Source organism: Tachyglossus aculeatus, unplaced genomic scaffold (assembly GCF_015852505.1).
Source record: "Tachyglossus aculeatus isolate mTacAcu1 unplaced genomic scaffold, mTacAcu1.pri scaffold_102_arrow_ctg1, whole genome shotgun sequence".
In the NCBI taxonomy this organism is placed as follows: Eukaryota; Metazoa; Chordata; class Mammalia; order Monotremata; family Tachyglossidae; genus Tachyglossus; species Tachyglossus aculeatus.
In genome coordinates this window covers 1,102,353-1,108,844 of record NW_024044843.1, presented here as the reverse complement: position 1 = coordinate 1,108,844, position 6,492 = coordinate 1,102,353, and the positions used below count along the sequence as shown (strand labels likewise).

General features: G+C 45.8%; 1 non-coding gene across 1 annotated transcript; it reads left to right on the top strand.

The window, feature by feature from the left end:
• The first annotated feature begins 6,064 nt into the window (after window positions 1-6,064).
• On the top strand, window positions 6,065-6,201 carry LOC119922485. The gene has a single exon (XR_005448650.1). It is a non-coding gene; the product is annotated as a small nucleolar RNA SNORA7 (small nucleolar RNA).
• The last annotated feature ends 291 nt before the right edge of the window (window positions 6,202-6,492 follow it).

The following is a 6,492-nucleotide window of genomic DNA, read 5'->3' as shown; positions in this document are numbered from 1 at the left end:
GGCCCCGCCGCCTAACAGGTACTCATCAAGGCAGTACCCGAACGTGTATTGGTGGTGGTGATATTTGAGGACCCGGGACCCCTCCCTCAATCCCCTCAGTACCAATTTGCGAGAACTGGCCTGTGGAGAATGGGGAGGGGACGCTGCCAACTGGCACATGGTACGCTGAGGGGTCAGCCAAAGGGAACTCAAGTGCGGTTACCATCCTCTGGGAAGAAGGGGTCCGTCATTCCTGCCAATGGCCTGAACTCAGGGCGGTATGGATGCTTCTATCCATGCACCCTGATGTAGATGCCCAGGCAAACGACTCGTGGGCTCTATACAGCAGCCTAGCCCCATGGTTGGGGGCTGCGGGAAGCCAAGGCATGGATGGTAGCACGGGGCGAGGAATGAGAAAAGAGATGTAGCATGGCATCGTCCAAATATTAAGAGCCCGGGGGGCCCCCCTCATCATGTTCCGTGTGCCAGCTCACCGGGGGACCTCCGGGAATGTGGAGGCAGACGTGCTCATGCAATTGCGGGAGGCACGGCCCACCAACGCCATCCAGGGGGTACCTGAGGCACTAGCTCATAGCGGGGTGGGGGCCACGTATCGAGCCTGCTGGGGACCAGGGTGGGAAGGAACCCGCAGGGAGGTACGCAAATTCTTGCAAGATTGTAAGCATTGTACAGCAAATAATTTGTGACCATATGGCCAACATAGGGCCCCTGCTTCTAAACCAGGGAAAGAGATACTCACTCACCGCAGAGGATTCTATTACGGGAGTGGCGTTTGCCTACCCGGTGGCAGTAGCCATGCAGGTTGCTACTATACAAGAGCTTCATGTGAAGGGGACTGGATATGGCTTGCGGGCCTACATAGATTCTGATCAGGGGACCCACTTTACGGAGCATGAGGTCAAGAAGTGGGCCATGCAACATGGCATTCTGTGGCTCGTACCCGACTGGAAGGTGACACCACCACTCCAGCACCACTGACTGGCAGAACCGACGTGTGTTGGGATGCTGCCCCCAAAGGACGATGGTTGCCTGCCACTGTAATCGCAACTGGAGAATACAATGGAATGTGGGAGACTGTGATGGTACTTATAACCACTGTACAGGTGCCCTACCACATGATAGATACTTCTCATGATTGGAGTGTGAACGACACGATGTCAAAGACAAATGTCACCATTGTCACCATGGAGGGCACCATGTCGTGGCAGATCACCAATGACACGGTCATGAAAACGGCCTGGCTGTACTTCAACCCGATAACCGAGAAACTGGTCGGATATGAGGATCAGGGAGCATTAGCGGCACCCATCACGCCGCCTTGGAGATGTCCCTCCCGGAACACCCCTTCATGGCACAATAATAATAATAATAATGATAATAATAGCATTTATTAAGTGCTTTCTATATGCCAAACACTGTTCTAAGCGCTGGGGAGGTTACAAGGTGATCGGGTTGTCCCACCGGGGGCTCACAGTCTTAATCCCCATTTTACAGATGAGGTAACTGAGGCCCAGAGAAGTTAAGTTACTTCCCCAAAGTCACACAGTTGACAAGTGATGGAGCTGGGATTTGAACCCATGACCTCTGACTCCAAAGCCAGTGCTCTTTCCACTGAGCCATGCTGGTATGGGTATTGGTTGAATGCCCCCACCCCGGGCTGGGAAAATGCCAAAGATGGTTTCTGGAACTCGGGCACGCCCCACTTCGTTGTTAAAGTAATACCGGACAATATGGACAATTGATACCCAGGTACCAGGACTACATACCTATGGGAAGACACCCTGGAAGGGGCTTGCCTGTTCACCCACACTCGATGGACTACCGAGACAATTTCCTAGTCGTTGAAACCGTGGTGGGTAGATACCCATCACCCAAACCTCTCCTCTGCCCTGGCCCAGCTCTGCCAACAATGGAACTGGTGGGCTGGGAACCGGTTGCCGGCAAGGGCAACCGCACGGCGAAAGAGAGACATCACTGTACGGGTAGGCAGCGCATTGGGGGTATGGAACCAAGCGGACATACAAGACCCATGGGATTCCCTTGACCAAAACCTACAAACTGAAAGCCAGATCCAGCAGCTAATTATCAGTGGAATTTTGCAGGACGCCGGGGAAAGAATGGTACTGTAAGCTGGAACTCTGAAAACGTGGGTGGGGGTCCTCACAGGGGAGCTGGCCCGCTGGGCCTGAAACATCACCTGGTGGGATGCCGGCATCCAGACTCAGTTAGCACTGCTACTTTATGTCACCACCCAAATGGAAAAAGTAAGCCGAGCACAGTGGCCCCTCAGCCTGGCTCTTCTGTATCTAGCCTTTGTTTTATGGTCGGCCATTCAGGTACTATTCGGCAGGTGTACCACCCATTACTGTAAACTGAGGGTATGCCACCCGACATTTAAGACCTTTTAAAGAGGATAAATACCACAAGAGTCAAAAGGTATTGAGTAAAAGAGCATTGCCACTACAGTAAACTGAAAGAAACCAAAATATTAATGGTTTCTCGAAAGGGAAGACCAGTACAACAATATCCATGTAATAATGTGGAGCAGAAGGGTATCAGGAGCAAAGAACCTAAATCAATCAATGGTATTTTCTGAGCACTTACTATGTGCAGAGCACTGTATTAAGCACTTGGGAGAGTACAATGCAAAAGAACCTGAAGTTCAGACAGTGACTAAGCTCAAATGAAAACAGAGGTCCTCTTATTTACAATTGGTCAAAACCCAGTAATAATAATTGTCTGAAACCGTAACATCACTCCACAATTACAACTGTTAAATTTTCAGTTATAGGTACATGATATATTCTAGCAGCCTGGCGTAGTGGATAGAACAACGGCCCAGGAGTCAGAAGGTCATGGGTTCTCATCCCAGCCCCTCCACATGTTTGTTGTGGGTCCTTGGGCCACTCAATTAACTTATCTGTGCCTCAGTTACCTCATCTGTATAATGGGGATTGAGATTGCGAGTCCTATTTGGGACAGGGACTGCGTCCAACCTGGTTTGCTTGTATCTACCCCAGCGCTTAATACAGTGCCTGGAACATAGTAAGTGCTTAACAAATTCCATTACCATTATTATCATTATTATTATTATTTGTGAAATGTATAAAAAATATCAACAATGATTGTGGATTAGGAAATAGTGATACCTTGGTTAAAAGTGAAAATAGATCTCTTTTAATATAAGGGAAATGCATGCTTTAGTTATTCAAATTCCAATTATCTAAATGAAAAATGCTGATTAGGATAATGGAGAGTGTAGAAGTTAGAATAAAGACTATTTTAGTAAGCCATCATCATTCCTGTAGCACTGTATTCAAAAAAAATGAATTGGATTTAAATTTCCTATGTATCACTACCTGTCTAGGATAATTTCTGGGTATAGATTTAGCAGAAAAAGGGTCAAAATAATGAAAAAGGCTATTTGTCAAAGCTAAACATTTAGGAGAGAGCTCCATTTGGCCTTAGGTAATTAACACCATGTTTGGCAATAGGACCAATCACCACCGGAGTTTTCTTTCTGGAAGCAAGTCATAGCTACATTTCCAATTAATTTGGAGGTGAAGTGGATGAAGAAGGGGACATTTAGTAGAGATAGGATGTGAAGAAAACAAAGCAAGAAGCTCAAGGATATGCTGCAGAATGGATGAAGACATTTGGAATTTATATCTACTTGTCTTTTGGGTTTAAGGATGTCACTATTGAGATTTTTATTGGGGTACATAAGTCATTCCACACTGTGGGCATATAAAGATGCTCCCTTCCCCCTTTTTGGATATTTGATAAGTGCTTACTATGAGTCAGGCACTGTTCTAAGCACTGGGGTAGATACAAGATGGTCAGGTTGGACACAGTCCGTGTTCTACATGGGGCCCACAGCTTTAATCCTCATTTTACAGGAGAGGTAACTGAGGCACAGAGGAGTCAGGTATCTTGCCCAAGGTCACGCAGCAGACAAGTATCAGAGCTCGGATTAGAAAACAGTTCTTTTGACTCCCTGGCCCTTTGCTACACTATTGCATTTGTCATCCCCTGTTTTAAACAGTGAATCAATGCCGTGTATGGAGCACTTACTATGTGCAAAGCACTGAATTAAACACTTACATAATAATAGCAATTGTGGCATTTGTTAAGCATTTACTATTTGCCAAACACTGATCTAAGCACTGGCATAGAAACAAGGTAATCAGGTTGCCCCACGTGGGGCTCACAGTCTTAATCCCCATTTTACAGGAGAGGTAACAGGCACAGAGAAGTTAAGTGGCTTGCCCAAGATCACACAGCAGACAAGTGGCATAGCCAGGATTAGAACACACATCCTCTGACTCCCAAATCCATTCTCTTTCCACTAAGCCACGCTGCTGGGAAAGTACAACATAATAGCGTTCATAGAAATGATGTTGGAACACAAGGACTTTATTTATAACTGCTGAATGCCAGGCTGATCTGTCAGCTTCTGCTGTCTCCCCGATGATAGACACTATGCCACATCATTTGGGGTTTTGTGTCACTTGATTTTGAAAGCATTTCTGCTTCTGATCAATTGATTAATTGATTCTATTGCTCACCCTGCTTACGGTTACCCTATTTCAGCTCACCCAAGAGCAGCTGTTTGGGTTTCTTGGGTCATCCATTTTCCTTCAACGCCCCACCCAGTGAAACAAACAAAGGGACCAGAGTCGCTTTGGCCAATCAATCACTCAGTGGTGTTTATTGAGCGTTTACATGAGGAGCAATGTAGTAAGTGCTTGGGAGAGTGTGATACTTTGATGCCGATGGATTGCCAGTTTTCCAAGGCCACGTTATTTGTGACCCTCTCTAGTCCTTGGATACTAAGTATTGTTCATAGGCAGGGTTTTTGGAATTTCTCTAGAAGTCAGATGTGGCATCTGTTCGTTATGGTATTTGTTAAGCACGTACTATGTGTCTAATGCTGTTCTAAGCACTGGGGTAGATAGACATTTATCAGACTAGACACAGTCTCTGTCCCACATGGGATTCACAGCCAAAGTACTTGGGAGAACAGTCACTGAATACCTATTTATAGTTGAGGGAACTGACGCACAGAAAAGTTAAGTGCTATGACCAAGGTCACACAACAGACTAGGGGCAGGGGTGGGATTAGAGCCCAGATCCTCTGACGCTCAGCCTCATGGTTTTTCCAGTGGACCCTGCGGTTTCTCTCTTTTGCACAATATAATTGCTCCATTATAATTGCTCCACCTGTCTTCAGATTCATTTGGATCTGGATGTCATGTAGGCTCCCACTCTCTAAAAGGAAGCCTTAATGGTCTTGATTCTGTTTTCTACTTCTTTTTCTATTTTTGCATCATTTAAGGATGTGAAGAATTGAGGGTCAGTATTTAGGTCGTTGTCACTGTTGGAGATTCCTTTTTGGGTATAGGGTGGTAAATAACCTTAATTTTCAAATTAATAGCTAGTTCACAGCAATTTGCTGACAATTGTTTCCCTGGAGAAGTGGTCCCTAGAAAGAGCTGAAGCCTGAAAATCAGAGGACCTGAGTTACAATCTTGGCTCTGCCATATGTCTGCTGTGTGACGTTAGGTAAGTCACTTAACTTCTCTATGCCTCAGTGACCTCATCTACAAATGTAATGTCTGTCTCCCCTTAAGGACTGTAAGGTCCTCATGGGCGGGGATCATGTATACCCATTCTGCTGTACTGTCATTTTCTATGTTCTTCATTCAGTGTTCTGCACACAGTAAGCATTCAGTAAATACTATTGATTGATCTCAGAACCTTTTTCGACCCATTATTCTGTACAGCTATAGGTAGAGAAGCAGAGTGTTCCAGTTGAAAGAGCACGGGCTTTGGAGTCAGAGGTCATGGGTTCAAATCCAGGCCCTGCCAATTGTCAGCTGTGTGACTTTGGGAAAGTCACTTAACTTCTCTGGGCCTCAGTTCCCTCATCTGTAAAATGAGGATTAGAATTGTGAGTCCCACGTGGGACAACCTGATCACCTTGTATCTCTCCAGGGCTTAGAACAGTGCTTTGCACATAGTAAGTGCTTAACAAATACCACATTATTATTGTTATTAAAGCACCCTCTCAGGATCGCATGTGGAGAATTTCCAGTACTCTACCAATCTCGGCTATGGGAGGGAGAGTCAAACAGAGGCCTACCCATTCCATTCCTAGCTTGGGCAATGGCTAGGAGTGGAAGACAATCTGCTACATATCAAAACTCACCTGAGTTGGGAAGCAGCAGCACGGACGAGAGTTGAGAGTGGAGAATCATTTACTGAGAGGAAGATGCAATGATAGACCACTTCTGTATTTTTACGAAGAAAGCTCTATGGATATGTTACCAGAACGATTGCAGATAGAGGTGGGGCAATCTGGGAGAGAGGTGTCAATGGAGATTCTGTGGGTTGGAGACAACTCAACATCCATAAGACAATAGGGTAAAACCACCCCCAAATTAAAAAGAATCTCTCATTGAATTACAATGTATGCTACCAGTGCGCAGT